At 37.4% G+C, this 20,966-nt stretch overlaps 1 protein-coding gene across 2 annotated transcripts in view; it reads left to right on the top strand.

Moving 5' to 3' along the window:
• The window catches only part of LOC109407532 (sex peptide receptor), a 166,650-nt gene that overhangs the window by 71,680 nt on the left and 74,004 nt on the right, over nucleotides 1-20,966 (top strand). Inside the window, exon 1 of one of the 2 annotated variants that reach the window (XM_019680598.3) lies at nucleotides 1,545-2,788. The exons of the other annotated variant lie outside the window; for it this stretch is intronic. The gene's annotated coding sequence lies outside the window, so the exon portion shown is untranslated. Of the gene's footprint in view, nucleotides 1-1,544; nucleotides 2,789-20,966 lie in introns of those variants that run through there. 2 annotated transcript variants of the gene reach the window in all.

Raw genomic sequence — 20,966 nt, forward strand, 5'->3', positions numbered from 1 at the left:
AAAATTTGTAAAGAGTAGAAGAATATTGGTCTCTGAATGATACGGAAGAAAAAATTACTTTTAATTGCATTTTTCATCAAAAATTTAATCCAAAAAGATGGCCATATAAAAAAAAATTTCATACTTTTTGCTCCATTGATGCAGATTTTCGACTCTGACGAATCTTGTTATTATTTATTTTCAACAAAGTTGGTCCTATGTTATTGTAAACCTTATTTAATAATAATCGAATGCAAAGTTTTTATTTCCAACCATTGCATTGTTATGCAAAATTTGCATTAGGTTGCATTGGTATTTGGAAGAATCTTCAAAGAACGAAACTGTTTTGATTTTGGCGCACAGTAACCAAACCAGCAGAGCAATGCTATTAAGGCGAAACTGGAAGCATTTTCTCATTATTTCGGTTTTTGATTTTTTATTAAATAACGATGCAATATTTTCAATATCGGTTTTCGTGCACATGTAGAGTATGGATCAAGGAATCTTCTGAATTTTTTTGAGATGGAAAATATTTTCCATTTTTGCAAAAATCATTTTTTTTTGTGAAATTTTGTTAAAAAATGGTTTTTGCAAAAACGAAAAACATTTTCCACTACAAAAAAAAATCAGAAGATACCTTGATCCATACTCTACATGTGCACGAAAACCGGTTTTGAAAATATTGCTTCGTTATTTAATAAAAAAATCAAAAACCAAAAAGTGAGGAAATGCTTCCAGTTTCGCCTTAAGAAGAAGTTTTCTGCATTTAAAACCATATTCTCCCCTATTTCGACTAGATGCATAAAAAAATTGATTATTTAATATTTTCATGCCCTTTTTGCTTTGCAATTAAATTGTATTCAAAAAATCGAATCTCACTTGAGACTTTAATATCTCAACACATAATTTTCCAATTGAGTTGAAATTTTGCCAGAATGTATATTACTCTGCTGCTGCAGCATGGCACATACTTTTGTGGTATTAAAAGCGATATACCATATGTAAACAGTAATTGTATATATATTTTCAATCTTCAGCAATCGAAAAATTCACCTCATTTAACACCTGACCGATTTTCTATAAAATAAAACTATTTTTATTCGATTCAAAAATGATTACTATAATGAAAGATGATGTACTGAACCACGAAGCTAGGGTGATTAAATTTGAACAACGCGTCTTCTTTTTATAGCCTTGTAAAGTTGTCCGTTTTATAAATTGAACAGTCCTTAAACGATCCTGGTGGAGGGTATTTATTCCTCTACCAGTTGACATAGCATACTGTCCTTAGGATCCAAGGATCACACGAGAACGTGTAAGCGATTGTGTTATCAATGCAATTCAAAGTCCAAGCAACGAGTTCACAATAAACCGAAACAATCAACGATCCCTCGCATCGTTTGCATCTTTTGAAGGTAAACACGCGCTTTGCGCGTTAATACGCATGCCTCAATTCAAACCGAACGAACGTATCCTGCCTAACGAAAGAATGCACGATGAACAGCACGATGCGGGACCGTTTTTGCCGATCTTCTGGCATCCGCTACCGGAGCTTGGTATCGTTCACGTTACGAGGACCAGTTGGTCCGGAATTGTGCTCGCAACTAGTCGTTTCTGAACTTGAGCTCCCGACTTCCGCGGAAAAAAGAAGCTCACTAACGGATTCAATCTGTGATAAAACCGCTAAAGCGATTGTGGCTCGAAGAGGGATGCAACACCCGTGAAACCAACAACGTTGGACGTTGTTGAAGCGACCTTATCGACACTCTTCAGAATGGGACAAGTGAATGAAAAGATGCGATAAAATTAAGTTGAGTGGAATGAACCAACGGAATCATTTGACCTGATTGCCGGAGAAAAGGCCAACAAACAAGTGCATAGAACGGATAGTGAGTGTTGTAGGAAATGAAGACAAGTGGTATTTTGCTCTGATGCTTTTTTTTGATAATATTTCAAGTTGGTGAATAATGATGTTTTAAAGTGTGCACTTAAAAAACAAAAGAAAATTTCATTATAATCTTGTGGAAAGAGATCTCTGAGCTACGACAGTTCTATAATACCACAATACCGAAAGTGAGAAGAAACACAATTATAAAATTATAGTTCTTTTGCCACATGGTGAAAACATATTAGTTCAAATTATCTCTGCATTCAACGCTTCGCTTAGACGACGATGACGACGTGATGCCGAGACGAGTAGATTTCTAGCTTGAATAGAATATACCTATGTACAGAAGACAGCATAGTGCGACCGAAACAAAAAGCCACCGACGAAAGGATTACGTGGGAGCTGATTCTTGAGGAGACTGAAAAGTGAAATTCTTCCATCGTCGTCGTTGTAGGGGACCAGAGACCCCTAATTCCAGCAGACGTCCTTCATCTCAACGGATGTTGCTACTGTGTGCTTCCTGATAGTGGTAGACCGAGTGAGAATTAATGCCTCATTCCGGGTGTACGGAAGTTTCACTGAACCACTCTGGCACAAAAGCACCGGAACCTTGTGTATGTGTGCAGCCTTGATGTTCAACTTGTTGCTTGAAGAAAGAATGTCGACGTTCGGAATGTAAGTGAAAAGACACCAGGGATGTAAAACCACGCTACAGTATAGGGAAACCGGTGTGATAGTAGTACACACAGTGAGAATATGAAAAGTTAACAGTTTTGGATGGAACAAGGCAACGAATGGTACCTCAAGGTGATTTCATACAGAAAGCAGAAGGATAGGAAACATACGCAGAAACAGCAAGGACCAGAAAAACGTGCCCGTGGTAAATAAGCTACCACGATAAGCCGCAACGATGAACAAAAAGTAAATATAAACCCATGATATTTTAATGAAAATTTTTAAATTAAAAATGTGAGAGTGAATGGTCTAAAATTAAGGTATTTTGTTAGCGAAGTGGTGAAGGCTGTGGATCATCATTTCGGAAACGGCGAATCGAGCAAATTTTCTCGATTTCCTGGACATAGTGTTGCATTATGCTTTTCACACAGTATACAAATTGCAATGGCAGGCAAAGAAAGCCCTTTAAATAATAACTGTGGAACACCCTGCTGAACAGTTGGAACAGTCTCCCAACTCATGTATTATTTGTATTACGTTTCCCGATTATCTGTGAGAAGCATACAATCGAAATTCAATTCAAGCGGAAAATTACTATATGCAGGCTCATTGTTTTTGGTAAAATCAATTAAAATGGTGCTCGGTACGGTAGCCGTAATTTCAACACATGTATCGTGCAATAATGGGGTAATTCGACTTTCTCACTGATTGGCATACATATTGTAGTAGTTCTGCAAAATCAAGTAAGGCAGTTTGAATATTAACCTAGTTCTTGACGAGTTATTATGAGTATTTGAACCCGTTTTTCGTTAGATTTTTTTCCATATGTTATGTTAGATTCAATAACCCAAAACGATCTTTTTTGGAATAAATGCAGTAGGTATCTTTTTTGCATACAAATATTTCACAAGAAGTTGTGTTTTATAATGAAATGGAATAGCTGTGCTGAAAAATGAATGGTACCCCTCCGCTTTTTGTACCTCTTTCTGACGAATTTCGCGCCAACTCGACCAGTGGTTGGCAACACCCTCTCAGAATCGAATGAAACTTGGTGGGCATAAAGACTAGGTTTTTATAAGCAACTTTGCATACTTAAATTTTCGAAAATTTTCAAGAGTAACATTTGAAGAGGGCCTAACTTTTTTTCGAAGAATTTTTTAAAATCGATGTAACTCAAAAATGACAAGACCTATAGAAAAGTGATGTATGGGGGACTTTTAGAGAATTGTCCAAGCTTTCATGAAAAAATATTTTAAAAATTCTAAATACATTTTTACACGCTAAAAAATATATTTTTAAAATTAAAAGTCAATTTACAGAAAATGCCCACTTTTTTATGTTTTGAAATTTTTTTCCAAGAAAGTCAATATTGTTGCCTAACTTTCCTCCATACATCACAAGATGGGCACTTTTAAGAAAAAAAGTTTTTCTAACAAAAACTTTTTCATGTTATTTTTGTTAGCGTGTTGCGCATTAACTCGTACAGGATGTATCAAGAATCCTTATACCCAATTAATAACACTCAACGGGCATTACAACTTTGTTTGATTGGGTGCCTTCTTTTTCTTGGCGTTACATCCCAACTGGAATAGAACCTGTTTCTCAGCTTGTTTTGATAGCTGAATGCTTAAAACAGCATTCTGTTTGCTGAAATTGTATTATTGTGTGCCTAGAACCAGTGAACTAACATCATTATTAGAAGCGAATGATAAAGAATCGGTTTTATTTCAACAATGGCTAACCACTGATCGATGCAATTTGGAAACTATTACTAAGACTATAGACGAGTTTGTTCCGTATTTTGTAGAAAAAGTTGATAAGCTTATAACTCATGATTTCATTTATAAAGAACAATCCTCAATTTTTGCGGGATAAAAAAGAATCTCTTAACCCCGTGGAGTGGACCTGGTGTGATGGTTAGAACACTTGACTATCACGACCTGGGATCGAATCCCACTCCCGACAAACTCACAAAATGTGAGTTCTTCCTTCGGAAGGGAAGTAAAGCGTGGGTCCCGAGATGAACTAGCCTAGGGGCTAAAAATCTCGTTAATACAGATAAAAAAAAGAATCTCTTAAACAGGGTGAAGTATTAACAATTTGTGACTTTTCAGAAAATTATTCATTTATCATTCAAAATTCAGCTCAAGGTTACCATTGGAATAATTCTCAAGCTACCATTCACCCCTTTGAAGTGTACTACAGAAAAGAAAATAAGTTGGAAAACTTGAGCTTTATAATAATATCTGAAGTACTTACACACGATACAACAGTAGTTCAGTTATTTATATCAAAACTGCTGGATTTCATTAAACAATCGATTGATTTCTCAAAAATTACTTTCATGTCAGATGGAGCAGCAGCTCATTATAAGAACAAAAAAAAAAATGCCAGTTTGTGCAGTTTTCGGTCCAATTATGGATTGGAAGCAGAATGGCACTTCTTCGCAACTTCACATGGCAAAGGTCCATGTGACGCTGTTGGAGGTACTCTCAAGCGAATGGCAAAACGAGCAAGTCTTGCTCCAGATTATGGAAACACAATCATAACTCCTCGAGAACTGTATGACTGGGCAGTTAAACAATCAGATATACATATAACAAAATTGAATTTCTGCTTTATTTCAAATGAACAATATGCAAAAATGACGGATGAACTTGAAGAACTATACACATACAGTCACGTAAAAACAATACCTGGTACACAAAAATTTCATTCATTTGTGCCAATTTCTGAAAATCAAATTGAAGCGAAGAAGTTTTCGAATTCAAAAGATAATCCAAAAAAGTTTACTTTGTTTCAGATAGACTCAAGATCTAATATTCAAAAAACGTTACAATAGAATGTATAAAAGAAGGATGTATATATTGTAGAAAAGAAAATAATTGAATACACATATACATATGTACATATTTCATCAATACACAAGCGTTTTCATTGATATAAAACCCTAAAAGCAAATTTGTCTTGAGCCCTTTCCAATATCAAGCACGTTTTCAATGTCAAGCACGTTAAGATATTAAAAAAGTAGTTGAGCCCATTAAGTTTTAATGGATTGTCATTAGGATTCTGGATACATTACTGTACGAGTTAATGCACAACACGCAAAAAAATATAAAATGAAAAAGTTTTTTTTGAAAAAAATTTTTTCCTTAAAAGTGCCCATCTTGTGATGTATGGAGGAAAGTTAGGCAACTATATTGTCTTTCTTAGGAAAAAAAATCAAAACATAAAAAAGTGGGCTTTTTCTGTAAATTGACTTTTAATTTTGAAAAGATATTTTTTAGCGTGTAAAACATTTTTTTATATTTTTTTAATATGTTTTCTTGAAAGCTTGGACAATTCCCTAAAAGTCCCCCATACATTACTTTTTTGTACAACTTATCATATTCGAGTTATATTTTTTGTGAAAAAAACGGCTAATGCGCAACACGCTAAAAAAACTAACATGAAAAAGTTTTTGTTAGAAAAACTTTTTTTCCTCAAAAGTGCCCATCTTGTGATGTATGGAGGAAAGTTAGGCAACAATATTGACTTTCTTGGCAAAAAATTTCAAAACATAAAAAAGTGGGCATTTTCTGTAAATTGACTTTTAATTTTAAAAATATATTTTTAGCGTGTAAAAATGTATTTAGAATTTTTAAAATATTTTTTCATGAAAGCTTAGACAATTCTCTAAATGTCACCCATAAATCACTTTTTTGTACATCTTATCATATTCGAGTTATTTTTTGTAAAAAAAAAAAACGGTTATAGAACTTTGACTCTTTTTAAATGTTAGTCTAGGTTAATTTTGAAAAAAAAAACAAAATACGCAAAGTTACTTGAAAAGGTAAAGTCTTGAAACCTACAAAATTTCATAACATTCTGAGGGGGTGCTGCCAACCCCGAAGACGAGTTGGTGCGAAATTCGTCTTTTGAAAAATATTCATGGATTATTGTTTTGTATTCCTTAGACAGTTTGCTTATATTTCAATATTTTGCTATCAACAGTTATTACTAATCCTCGACAAGCAATTCATAATTATGCCACACAATCTGTTCATGTTTTTCTAGAGTTAGAAACAAGCTAAAGCCTTCAGAGTATTCATAAGTTTGTGTGCACACTAAACCTTTCAGGACGCGCGCCATCAAGCAACCGAAACTGCACCGCGTTCGCGCTGTATACGACAAGCGAGGTTTTTTGATAATGTTGTACTTTTTACAACAGCGCGCTATATTAATATTTTATGTCAGTCGAGGAATATATATAGCTACGACTCAAAAGTCTTCAAAACACCGTTAGAATCTTAATGGTGCATGGATTGTGCGATTGAAGTCTTAAAACAATTCTGGAATAATTGTTCAGAAAACCTACAGCTTTACAGACTTTACTATCGTTCCTATTCACTCTGTTCATGGCATTCATTTACGTTAATGGCTGAATCTCACAACCTTACAAACAACTTGATTCTACAATGATCCAATAAAACAGGCCAACAATGAAATTTTGCTTTAAAAACCTATATACTTACTCTGTTGCATACAATGTTCATGAATATACTACTATCTACTTCTATAACTTATGATAAAGCCACGGGGCACAACTACATATACCTAACAAACATGTCAGCTGTATAAAAGTTGAACCAACATATATTGAGTAAATATCAACTTAACAAACTGTTTTCAGCTTTACTTGTTTCTAGAAATATGTAATACGTTCCATGGGATATTCTAGGACCTAGGCTTTCCATGCAATTCTGAAATTATCCTTGAACGCCTTGTTTATCTATACTTTATCGATGAAATTCTTTCTCATTTGTCCTCATGACGAGCACTCGTAGTCTAGTGGCTACCGATTCTGATTCGTATGCAGAAGGTCCTGGGTTCAATCTGTGACTCGTCCCTTTCCTCTTACTTTGTATCTTTCTATCTACTTTGACTCTTTTTTTCTCTACATACACAACTCATGTAAATTTAAATGTTCATAGGATAATCTTCCCCTTCGTTGGGTAATACCTTGTGTTGCAGTAAAGGTAATTGAGTACTTTTTCGACTGAAATGTTCACCAAATGCATTTTTAATAGATGAATTCTGCTTCAATTATGAGATTGCATTAGTTGAGTGCTTAAGGAGAAACATTAAAGAATACAAATATGGCTGCCACAATGGCCGACTTCCACCTCCACTCACGTTTTCAAGAGCAGACATCTTTAAAATTCGTAAACAAATGCGTTCGATTTGGAAAAGCTGGAAAACAAGTACGGATTAGTTTGATGATTCATTCGTCCAAATTGTGCCTCTAAAGTTCGTATGCAATCTGCAGCACATTATCCATATATAATATAACGCCTAATAGTTCTGCAACTAAGCGAACTGTGCCGTTTCTTCTTAACGATAATCAACGCACAACCTATCACCTTTCGACAGGTATTCCGCACCAATGTGTGAACCCTCTGCCAAAAATGACTATACATTTTTCTCTTTTCATGGATTTCAGTTTAATTCGTTAGCATTTGTGCGATGCTAGGCTCGATTGAAATTTGTATAGGAGTTTATATGGAAAAAAATATTTTTTTTTCGCATGTCACGAGGGACTCTAGTTTTACTTAAATCACATAGAATTATAGTTTTTGATGTGCCACAACATTCCTGGAACGCAAAGTCATCCAACGATGGTGAGAAAAGATATAACCTACAGACCGTCTAGTAGTGCTTAAGGTAAAACCTCAGAGAATACACAGATGGCTAAAACAATGGCCAACTTGAACTCACGTTTTGAACAGCACAAATATTGATAATTCGTAAACAAATGCCCTTGGTGAGGATTATCTGCCTCTTTTTGCAAGTGAGCAAAGCCAGCATAAACAGCGTGGTTGATGCTTTGTTAGTCAGATTTGTAGAATTCAATCAGATGTAGAATCAGATTGTTGTCTATAATGTTTGAATGCCAAATTGATATGAGATTTTTAGATGTTTCACCTTAACATTTAGCACGTAAAGAAATAGTCTACGGTCCGTACAAATTTCGAAAATATTATGTGGATAAAAGTTTACGTGGGGGAATCTGATACATATGGTCAAAAATAAATCTACTTAGTTTATGGACACGCCTTTCCATCCAACAAAGGATCAAAGAGCTACACTTAGCACCTACTATCCTACTGACAATCGATTATTTGACAAGCATCATTATGACGAAATAATTCAGCCTAACGCTGTACATTTGAATTATTTTCAAGTACAACATTTGTTCGGGTTTTGTTTTTAAAAATTTGGAGAAATTATTAAGCGTTGTGTTATGTACTAACTTAATTGTTTGTTGTAAAAAAACGTTTTACAAATATTCAGCAAAGCTTTTATTAAGCTACAGCACTAAAACAAATAAAACAAATAAAATACAATGTTTAACTCTCACGAGAGTAATCAATTTGCACTCATGTTAAAAATATTTGTTATGATATTAGAACTACATGTAAAATTACCTAAATCCAGGTTTGAACTCGAGACCTGTCGATTGCCAGCATGTCTTCCTATCTGCGCCATGCTATTGATAAATTTGAGCACCCAGAGCAAAACATGGCTCAATAATGACCACACTTCGACTTCTGTTCAACAGTGTTGAATTAGCACAGCACCTTATGATTGATAACTGAACAACACCTTATATTGCAGCTGATTGCAGTTCAGATCAAAATGCGTGTTTTCCATTATGGTTATTTGATCGCTTAAAACTATGAAATTCAATTTAAGAAAAAAACGAAATTTTTGCATAAGTCGTTAATTTAGATGTTAATTGACCAATTTACCCTTTGATTGCTTAAAAAAATATTTCCATGCTTAATGGCTTGCTACCGAAAAAGCTCAAAATCGCATATTTTGCCCTATACATTGAGGTATAGCTCAAAATTGTGACATGCTGGAGCAAAACTGAACCCGCATTCGGATTCAGCGGCCCAAAATCTGACAGAGACACATAAGTTTGCTTTTGAGACAGACCAATAGTTATATTTTGTTTTACTGTGTATTTAATAATTTTTAGTATGGAAAATAGCAAAAAAAATATAATTGTAAATTTTCTTGATGGAATATTTTAAAACTTTCCAATAAAAAAATAAATCCAAAATGCAGATATTCTGTGAAGGAAGATCCGACGTACATGAAAGTTCTAAAATGATCAGAATTTTGACACCGACTACGTCCTCGTAGTCATCGCGAAATGGAAAGAATATTATGTATTTCGACAACTGTTGCTATTAGAAACCACAGTACAGGGGGTGGCCAAAATGTTTGGGATAGGCAACTTTTTTTTCTCTCACAAAAAAGTTCAACATGCTATAACTTTTTTATTGCGTGCATAAAAAAATCTCAAATTTTGACTGTTTGTCAACCTATTATATGTGCATCATTGGTACAAATTTGGGCTCGATTGAATATTGTTTCGCAAAGTTATAACCGTTTGGGTAAAACACTATTTTTTAGACAACTCATTTTTGAGCTGTCATATCTCGGAAACCAGTGAACCGAATTGAATGAAATTTTGAACGTACACTAACAATATGTAAATGCTTCACAAACCATTAAAACATAGGTACTTTTTAAACGTTGAAAAAAGTTATCATGGATTGATATTTTTTGAATTTTTCTCGAAAAAATGTAATTTTTTAACACCAATGTCAATAAATTTTAGTGTTGATATCCAAAGATTTTCCACTTTTGTTCTCAAGTTACCTATAATCAGATATATTAGAGCCTATTTATATTGAAGGAATAACACATTTAGTAATTTTTGTGTGGTATTGTAAATTTGACTTATTTTACTCTATACGGGTAAAAATTTCAACCCTGTATAACTTAATTCGCCGTGAGAAAATATTACATTTTATAACGTCGTATTAAGTATCAATATATTGTTGATAAACGTTAAAAAATACATTCAATTCGGTTCACTGGTTTCCGAGATATGACAGTTCAAAAATTAGTTGTCTAAATAATAGTGTTTTACCCAAACGGCTCTTACTTCGCGAAAAATTAATCAATCGAGCCCAAATTTGTACCAATGATGCACATATAATAGGTTGACAAACAGTCAAAATTTGAGATTTTTTGATGCACTCTATGAAAAGTTACAGCACGTAGAATTTTTTTTGTGGAAGAAAAAAAGTTGCCTATCCCAAACATTTTGGCCATCCCCTGTATATCTACGGCTGTTTTGGGATCTTGTTGAGTACGATAAGGTAAACCAAAGTCACCCATGGCAGGTGGTATAGTCATTCTCATAGCGCCCTCTTCAACCATTCACGTAAAATCGATGCACACGTGAAATAGTTATTAATGTTACGAGTTGCAAAATGATGATTTTTACAGTACGAGTCGCACATTTATCCAACGAGGCTTGCCGAGTTGGATAAATATGACGAGGGCTGTAAAATCGCATTTTGCAACGAGTTGCATACAACATTTTTTGCAATGAGAAAAAATAATCACTGTAATATGATCATTTCCATCAGTATCATCATGCTTCCTGGTAGTTGAACGGGATCACCCACGTGTTCCATCAAGTTAGATGCAAACCTTGAATCAAGAAAGCTGCATCACAGTTTTCAAGCCTTTCAAGATTTCAAGCAACCATCACAGTTTTCAGGCTCTTGACGTGGAAACACAGGTTGTTGGCCAAACAATTGCATTATGATTCATAATGCTACCCAAATGAGTTGCATTATGACTGCCTTTTATAGTGAGGAACGGCAAGTATAAAATGCAATATTATACTGCCAAGTTGCAAAAAATCTGTTTTGGCACTGATCCCGTATCCTCCGATCGCGTCCCCTTCTCCCAACAAAAAACTATGCATAGCGAAAATCCTGTTTCGACACTCCAAATGATCAAGGTTTCATGCCACTAATGAACTCGCAAGAATTCCAGTAAGGATATGAATTTAAAACATCATTTAAATTGGGAACATTTGATGCTCCCTGCAACAAATACAATTGAGAAAGTTCGCAAAAGGTCTTAACATCCCTGAATTAAATTGGAATTTTCAGAGTCAAGTATGCACAGAAAGTCAAAAGGGCCTGCAAAGTCAAGGTGGAACAACAGCATTATATGCTTACACACTTAATTCAGATTGCCGGGATATCACCATTTTTCCATTCTTTTGCCGAGATTTGCACAGCCGAGTAATCAGCAAACAACAATTTTGCTGAGATCTCAGCAATTTTGACAGTTCATTGCTGAGCTTCGGCAATCGTTTTGCTGAGAGTCAGCTAACAAATGTCACTTTTTGCTGGGATATCAGCTGATAGTTTTACTGAGCAGACGGCTGTGCGCGTTTTTGCCGAGCCGTCAAATCTGTTTTGAGTGTGTACAATCCATCTGAAAAGCTTACAGAAACCTTCGAACAACAAACGAACACCCATAAAGTGTGAATAATCTGTTCATGAGAAAACACTACTCTTTCAGAGCAACTTTGGCAGAATTTTAGCTATCATATTGAAGATAAATGTAGGATGAATATTCGGGGTATTTGCCGCCTACGGCTCCTGCAAATGTGATGGAAAAGTTTTTCTTCGAAGGAAGTTTGCCAACCGCAGAAGCTGCAGCATAAAAGAGGACAATCCCCCACCAGAACGCCGATAATCTCGACCGTTAAAGCCCTAGATCTGCTTGTACCAAGCGAACAAATACTGCGGGTAGGGTATGGATTTAAGGCAAAGACAGACATGGAATAATGTCAAAGGCAAGTTGCATTACCGCATCAAGCTGCACACAAAATCCCGAGAAGATTTCGGGGAAAACGAAGCAAAAAACAATGACGAGAAGGTTTTGGATAAGAGCTACACTGTATGCAATCGAAGAAGATAATCCTTTAAATAGGGTTGTCAGTTTTGTTCTCCCATGTATTCTTCGGCATGTTGTATTCGCCAAAGGGGGCCTTTAAGTATCAAGTAGGACTTGCTTCAAGAAATGTACTAAAAATATTACCTTCGCCTCATATGTGTCTAACCATGCGTCTCCATTCAACGCTTTATTGCCATTATCTACCGTCAGCCCAGCTTCAGCACATTCCCCTCAAAGTGTGTACGCTGTCAAAGTATATTAAAACTTATTCCACTATTCCAAATTGTTTATCATCAAGCTCGTCTGGTGTACTCTCTTGAGAATCCTGCTTGTACAGTAAGCAAGCTCTCAGCGATAACAAAACTGTAAAACTTGTCCCACTTTTCCGAACAAAACACTACTATGGTAATAGTATGTCTGCTGCAACGCACCGCAACCCGAAAACTTTGCCAATCTGGTCCTTGTCCCTATAAAACTCTAACATACTTCCAGCACATCTGTAATCGTCACTTTACGAACGTTGTTCAGTCATGTTGCAAAATCGTATTCCGAGTAAACACCATTCAACGTTGAATGCTCCTGACTTTTTCATATGGGACCATGTGTACATCCATATTATAGCAAAAGCTCCAGTTGCTTTGAATATTCCAAACAAATGCCCTGTTGCTACATATTTCGTTGCGTTCGATGGTTGGTTGGGTTGGGTCGCTTTGCGGTTAGTACCTAGGACTAGGTACATCCACCCACCGCATACTTTTCCCGTGCGACGGCGGTGAAAGGCGCCAGATAAACTCACCGAGGACGGGATGAATTTGTTTTCACAGCTCCTGATGCTCGCTGGATTCTGACGCTCATCCGTATACCGAGGAAATAGGCCAATTATTTTTATCTACATTATACCGGTTCGCATATCTCCTACGGCTCGTTGCCCGCATTTTTCGTTGCGGGGAAGACACAGAGCCTGGTAATAGATACCAAATCATCGTTATCCTTTTATTGGGCATGTAGATCTCTAGCCTGGGTACTGCGGCGTCACTCCCTATCAGACTAGTTACGAGTGGTTGTCTAATCCATTCAGCCAGTCAGTTGTTGATGTTAGGCGGATGTATAGAATTTCCTATCCTTCCTGTTGTCGGTATCACGGTTTTGATTAGATGTAGATGTTTCACTCTTTTTACGATTCAACCCCAAAACGAGCATATGTTTCGAAACCAGACATACGCACATCGTGGCCGGTACGTGTGAGCTTGAACACGCCAAACAACTGGATGAAAATCGGTCGTTGGCATGCCATTAAATCTTGTAATTATATTGATCTATTTATACCAACCGAAGTGGTAATGACCATGATCATAGTTTATTTAGTGTGTTGCCATCTGCGAGTTCGCAACAGTTTTGTATTATTTTTATGTCCGTTTCTACGCACGGATTGAAGCATGACATAACATCCCGAACAAGAAAAAATAGCTGAAGAATATCAAATTTAGGGTGGCCATGAAAAACAAAAATTTTGAAGTTTTACCTCCTGAATTGGTTGTTTTGAACTCCCAGAAGCTACGTTCAAAGTTTGAGCAAAGTCGATTAAGCCTAAGAGACGCGCAAAGTGCTTGAAGTTTGTATGAAAAATATGCAGAAATCTAAAGTTTTCGATTCGCCGCTAGGTGGCGCTGTAAGCGTTTAAATTTAAATTTTTATGGTATTATTGTAGGTGAATATATACCAAACAACGTTGTGGAAGATCGCAAAGTGATACGAGGCCTGTGAGAAAAGTTATACCCTAGGCAAAGTGAAGCGAAGCATTGAGATTTCATTATTGATATTATTCCTTTACATGTACAGTGTCGGACAAAACAATAAGACCACCAGCCATTTTTCATACAAAATGGCCAAGTTTGACGATGTGATGCTCGGTTTCTAGTGAACCGATTTGGCTGAAATTTTGGCAGTGCCCGTGAGTTTACGTGAATTTCATTTTGTATTTAATTGATTCAGTTCTGTTCACTACGTCAAAAGTTACAGATATACGAAACGACAAAATAATAGGACCACTTTCAGATTGCCATGATCAAAAAATATATGAGAGTATCTGATACTTGATGATTGATAAACAAGTGCTAAAACTTAGGATGCCATTTAAATTTGGGGACATTTTTATTGAATTGACCACAAGTAACCATCATGAAAATCTGGTGTTAGAATTTTGTCGCACCGTATATCTATAACTTTGGAATTTGTGAACATAACTCAATCAATTCAATACAAATCAAAATTCCCATAATTCCAAGTCGGCTGTCAAAATTTCAGCCAAATCGGTTAACTAGAAACCGAGTACCATATCGTCAAACTTGGCCATTTTGTATGAAATAGGACCGCTGGTCTTATTATTTTGTCCGACACTGTACATACTGGAAAACAATCATGTCTCGCCTCACTTTACCTAGGGTATATTTTTAACAGGCATCGTATCATTTTGCGGTCCTCGACAAATGTTGTTTGACATGTAGTCACCTACAATAATACCAAAGGGTTTTATCATTTAGCACTTACAGTGCTACCTAATGGCAAAAAAGGAAACCTAAGATTTCTGCATACATTTGGCCATGTTTTCCCAAACAAACTTCAAGCACTTTGGGCGCCCCCGTAGGCTAAATTGATTTTGCTCAAATTTTGATAGTAGCTCCTGGGATTCCAAAACAACCGATTCAGTAGGTAAGACATGGCATATAAAGATTTATCTGTATTATACAGATTTCGAGCACCCGTACAGATTCAGTTTTATATGAAATACAGATTTTTGAGCTAGAGGGGCCATTTTACTTTTGTATGGGATACAGATTTTTCTCCCAAAATTTGTATGGGATACAGACTTTCGAAAAGAGCGATACAGATTTTTCAGAAAATCATCTGGCATCCCTGCATATAAATGTGGCCCACCCTAATGCTACATCCAAGACATACAACATTATTAAGGTGTTATAAAACCCCCTTCTAAATGGTGGAGAACGTGCCTCTGGGCCGACCTACTAATACCTTAACATAAAGCCCAGTAAAGCATTACCCTTTTAGAATCACTTATATCTCAGAGAGGGAATAACATATAGAAAATATTAGGCCCTACAAATAAAGATAGGTAGTCAATTATACTTTCGTGGAAAAAAATATTATCGATCTTATACATTTTTATTTTTCATACAATTTCTTTAACCTTTTATTTTTCATACAATTTCGTTAGCCTTTTTAAAAATCTGAACAAATAGCAAATCACGAACTTCTTCGTCATGTTTGTCCTACAATTGCGTTATCTATACAGTTTGCTGGTATCAATAGGTACCTCCAGAGGCACGTTCTCCTCCACTGCCGGTGAAAGCATATTTGTCCCATGTGCATTTTTGGCAATATTGAGGTTTTGTAGCTTATGAACATAAATCATAGTGTACAATCATAAAGGGAAATAAATACAGGTAGTTTGTTCCGAAAATTGTCGAAAAAATGCAACGCCGATTTGTAAAATTCTAAAAAGTAGACGCATAAGTTTCACGTTTCATTGCAAATCCCATGGAACATGCAACAAAAACTAGTGCTCAATTTCAAAATTGGTCGTTGTTATAACACGATTCAACACTTATGCTTCATAGTTCAGGCAATTTACTTTTTTGAACTTTGAACGCGATTTTCTCGATTGTCTGTTTTTGCACATGGGACAATTATGCGTCCACCGGCAGTCCATTTGGGAAATGGAGCCTGAGGAAAGGAACGAAGGATGGGATGAGAAAAAGCCGACCATAAGCACATAACAAAATTATGACTTCTGTTGTTAGAAATAACAATAATTGTTATAATTCTGTTATAAGGATTTTGCCATGTGAATTTCAAAATTATATAAACATTTGTTATGATTTCAGTAACAAAATTATAGCAAAACTTTTTTGTGCTGTATCGAGAAAGATTGATAACTGTTGTTATTTTAGTCACTCGAGCCGCGAGATTTATAACAAAACATGTAACGAATTTGTTCTGAAATTCATAAAGGAACTTGTTATAATTTTGTTATGATTTCGCAAGATTGGTCAAACAAAATTTGATATAATCATGTTATGATTATACCGTCAAGGCGCCATTCATCGTGGGGGCTCCATTCACCGTATGCCATCGAATATTTTTTCATTATTTCCATATTATGATTGAATGATATGACAATTTCCCTTCAATTTCAACAATACAACATTGTATCGGTGAAATTGAAGGGAAATTGTCATATCATTCAATCATAATATGGAAATAATGAAAAAATATTCGAAGGCACACGGTGAATGGAGCCCCCACGATGAATGGCGCCTTGACGGTATCTCAACTTGTTATATTTTTGTTTCAATTGGAACGAATTTTGTTGGAATCTGTTTTATTTTAACTACTGAAGGTACAAACAACCGTTGTTACAAAAATTATTGTCCGTTGTTACAAAAATTATTATCCAGAGGCACGTTATCCTCCATTTGGGACATTTGTGCCATCGCCATAATAATAGCCTGTTTCATCATCTACCTGAGGGAAAAGGAAGGAAATAAGGATAAGGATGGGGATAAGGACAGGTAGGGAAATAGGAAAAGTACGCTGGAAGAGGGTACTAACGCATAAGTGTACCAGAATGGATTCAAACAGCACCCTGAAAAGGACACTGTAATAACGCATAAAGCGAAAGAGAGCCTATAGCTCTTTACCACAGCGAGTTAAGAACAACAGAATATCCTGAATATTCAGGTCTCTGAAGTCAGTTTCATTTAATAAGTGTTTATCGAATACTCGGAAACGCAGTTGCTCAAAAACTGGACAGTTACATATCAAATGATACGAACTTCCATAATCGGAATCACAGCTACCACATACAAATGAATCAGCTTGCTGAATATTCGCCATGTGATAGCTGAGTCGGCAGTGGCCAGTCAATGCTTTGACCAGAATGCTGCAATTCTGCTTTGACAGATTTGTAAGATATTTCGCCACCCTTGGAGATGGCTCAATACAATACAATTTGGTTTGACGACATGAAGGTGAACAGCGTTTGCTGAATTCAGCTCCTCGATTTGAGTTCGACAAGCGATAACTATCTTCGACCTGGAGTTGGCCGAAGCAAGTGCTTTAATAGCAGCCTGGCTATCTGAACAGAAGTATATTACTTTGCTCATTACGTGCTGCTGAAGTGCTGATTGCACACCGCACATAAGAGCAAAGATTTCGGCCTGAAAAACGGTGCAGTATTTACCAAGTGAGTAAGACTGATACAGCCTCAGCTCACGAGAATAAACACCAGCACCTGCTCGACCTTCGAGAAGGGAGCCATCAGTGTTACATACGATGCCGTCTGAAATACTTCTCTCCAGATAACCAGATGTCCACTCTTCCCGGGAAGGGAATTTCGTGGAAAATGTGCTATATGGAAGCAATTGTAAGGTCACTTAAAAGGACCACTTTGTGTGGTCATGGTGTGTGTTGATCTGCGGTTCACAAGAGTTTCCTCTAGTAAACCGAGTACCCGTGGACGGTAAGTGCAAGAAAGTGCTACTTGTTTGAGATGAATGTGTGGTGGGGCAACGTCAAAGAGTACTTCGAGCGCTGCCGTGGGAGTTGAAGGCATCGCCATTAAGCACATCCTTTGAAGATGGCTTAATTTTGATTGGATCGTTTTCGCTCTTTTGCCACCACTTTAAGACATCCATGGGTCAATATTGGTCGAATAACAGTTGTGTAAATCCATTTGATATACTTGAGTTAAAGACCCCAAGTTGTACCAAAGGTTCGCCGGCATTGCCCGAAGGCCATACAAGCTTTCTTGATTCTGAACAATAGATGTTTTACTCGGATTTCCCGAAAGGCCATAAGATACCAACCTTCTGAAAAGCGCATTGCATTAGGTCGAAAAGGGTGTTGATGCACATACCAACTAACAATTTTAGGTAGTCGTCGGCAAAATCATAAGTAAGGAACCCGCTATTATTGAGTTGCGTCACAAGCATATCTGCTACGAGATTTCACAAAAGCATTGATAAGACTCCCCCTTGGGGACATCCACAAACACTCAATTTCCTAATCGCTGCTAGACGCAATGTCGAGAAACTCAATATCGTAAACAACTTTGTGTAGAAGAGTCACAGTGGACTTTCCAGATTAGTAAACATGTTGGTTCACATGAAGAGGCATATTGGCCAGATGAACATGTGATGATCGACAATGCGTTCTAAGCATTTCAGAAGAAAAGAGGTCAAACTGACAGACGCACGACCCACTTTCGGAATAAACTTCACACTAATATCCCGCCAAGATTTGGGAACATAACAAAACTGAAAACAAGTAGTTTTTTTTTAAAAACAAACGTTTTGAAGCAAAATCTGTTATATCCCATCTGCTCCAGGAGATTTGAAAGGATCAAAGCTATATAGTGCCCACTCAGTCGATGCTATAGTCACAATACTCCGCGCCGAAGCCAGAGCATCATAACCACAAGAAAAGACATCAGGTTCATCCAAAGACGTAATATTCACACATCCGGGGAAGTCTGTGCAGAATAAGCATTCCAGAACTTCCTCATCAGAGGAAGTGAAATCGCCATTTGGCAAACGAAGTTCGTTCACTCGGAAATCCTAAAATTTCGCAAGGATTTTGTTTAACCGACTGACTTCACTCAAACTGAAAACATTTGTGCAAAGGTTTCAACGATCCGGGTCGTTCAGCAGACCGGAAAGCTTTTTTGTAGGCCTAGCGAGCCTCCGAACAGCCGAATGTTGTCTGTTCCAACTCTTTCTACATTGTTTCCTGAGCTACGCCAGATCAGTGTTCCACCAAAGGGTTCCTCTTGTGGTCTTCACAGACCGTAGAGGGCAAGCTTCTTCAGAAGCTTCCATGGTGAAGGTCGTTTGTAGTATCAACGATATCACATAAATCACTTGCGAAAATCAATGGATGGAGGGTATCCTTGAAATTTGGCTGCAATCAAATCAGTAAAGAGATCCCAGTATGTTGACCGGTGATTCCTGAAACATAAAGTTTGCGGAGTAACATTCACATGTTCAAAAAAGATGTGGCGATGGTCAGATGAAGATTCATTATCTGACACATGCCAATTGGTCAACTCGTGACTAATTTTACTAACACTTCCTCTCTAGCAGATACCATGAAGGTTGGGCGGTTGCCTATGTTAAGTAATCCAAGATCTGTACTACTTAAGTACTCCATCAAACTGAATCCTCTCAAGTTAATGTCTGAGTTGCCCCAGATGTTATGGTGAGTATTAACCTCACTGCCAACAATTAGCGGAAGGCCTTTTGAAGTATAGTATGCTACGACTTGTTTGAAAGCATCCGTGGGGGATGGTTCATCATGCGGTAAATAAACCGTTTTCCTGTTGAGGACAGTGAACCGTATAGTACATTTTTTTCATTATCGTCGCAACGCCTTTACCGTCATGACTAATGTTGCATACTACCGTCACACACTACATTCATGCTGCCGTCGATGCATCAATGTCGTCTACCATGAATGTAGCATTTGGCACCATGATTGTAACACAAATCAAGATGATGGGAGTACGAAATGACAGTTTTGAAATGTAGAGTTGGAGTTCCAGTGGTTCCGAAAACTGCGAAAGAAAAATGCGGATAACTCGTGCTAGAGGGTGTCAAGGGCGTTACTTGGGGTCTGAGAGAGTTTAAGGGGGATTTCAGAGGCATTCCAAGAAGGTTCAGAGCATTCTCAGCGGATTTCAGAAACGTTACAGAGGCGTTACATGGCGTTTTCTGGGGTTTCGGAGGGTCTGAGGTGCGTTACATGGGGTGTCTGGGGGTTTTAGGGGGATTTTGGAGGCATTCCAAAGAGCTTCAGAGCACTTTCGGCGGATTTCAGGAACGTTACGGAGGCGTTACATGGCGTTTTCTGGGGTTTCGGAGGGTCTGAGGTGCGTTAAATGGGGTTTCTGGGGGTATTAGGGGGATTGTGGAGGCATTCCAAAGAGCTTCAGAGCACTTTCGGCGGATTTCAGAAACGTTACGGAGGCGTTACATGGCGTTTTCTGGGGTTTCGGAGGTTCTGAGGTGCGTTACATGGGGTTTCTGGGGGTATTAGGGGGATTTTGAAGGCATTCCAAAGAGCTTCAGAGCATTTTTGGCGGATTTCAGAAACGTTACGGAGGCGTTACATGGCGTTTTCTGGGGTTTCGGAGGGTCTGAGGTGCGTTACATGGGGTTTCTGGGGGTATTAGGGGGATTTTGGAGCCATTCCAAGAAGCTTCAGAGCATTTTCGGCAGATTTCAGAAACGTTACGGTGGCGTTACATGGCGTTTTCTGGGGTTTCGGAGGGTCTGAGGTGCGTTACATGGGGTTTCTGGGGGTTTTAGGGGGATTTTGGAGGCATTCCAAAGAGCTTCAGAGCATTTTCGGCAGATTTCAGAAACGTTACGGAGGCGTTACATGGCGTTTTCTGGGGTTTCGGAGGGTCTGAGATGCGTTACATGGGGTTTCTGGGGGTATTAGGGGGATTTTGGAGCCATTCCAAGAAGCTTCAGAGCATTTTCGGCAGATTTCAGAAACGTTACGGAGGCGTTACATGGCGTTT

The sequence above is a fragment of the Aedes albopictus genome, chromosome 3 (assembly GCF_035046485.1).
Source record: "Aedes albopictus strain Foshan chromosome 3, AalbF5, whole genome shotgun sequence".
Taxonomy (NCBI): Eukaryota; Metazoa; Arthropoda; class Insecta; order Diptera; family Culicidae; genus Aedes; species Aedes albopictus.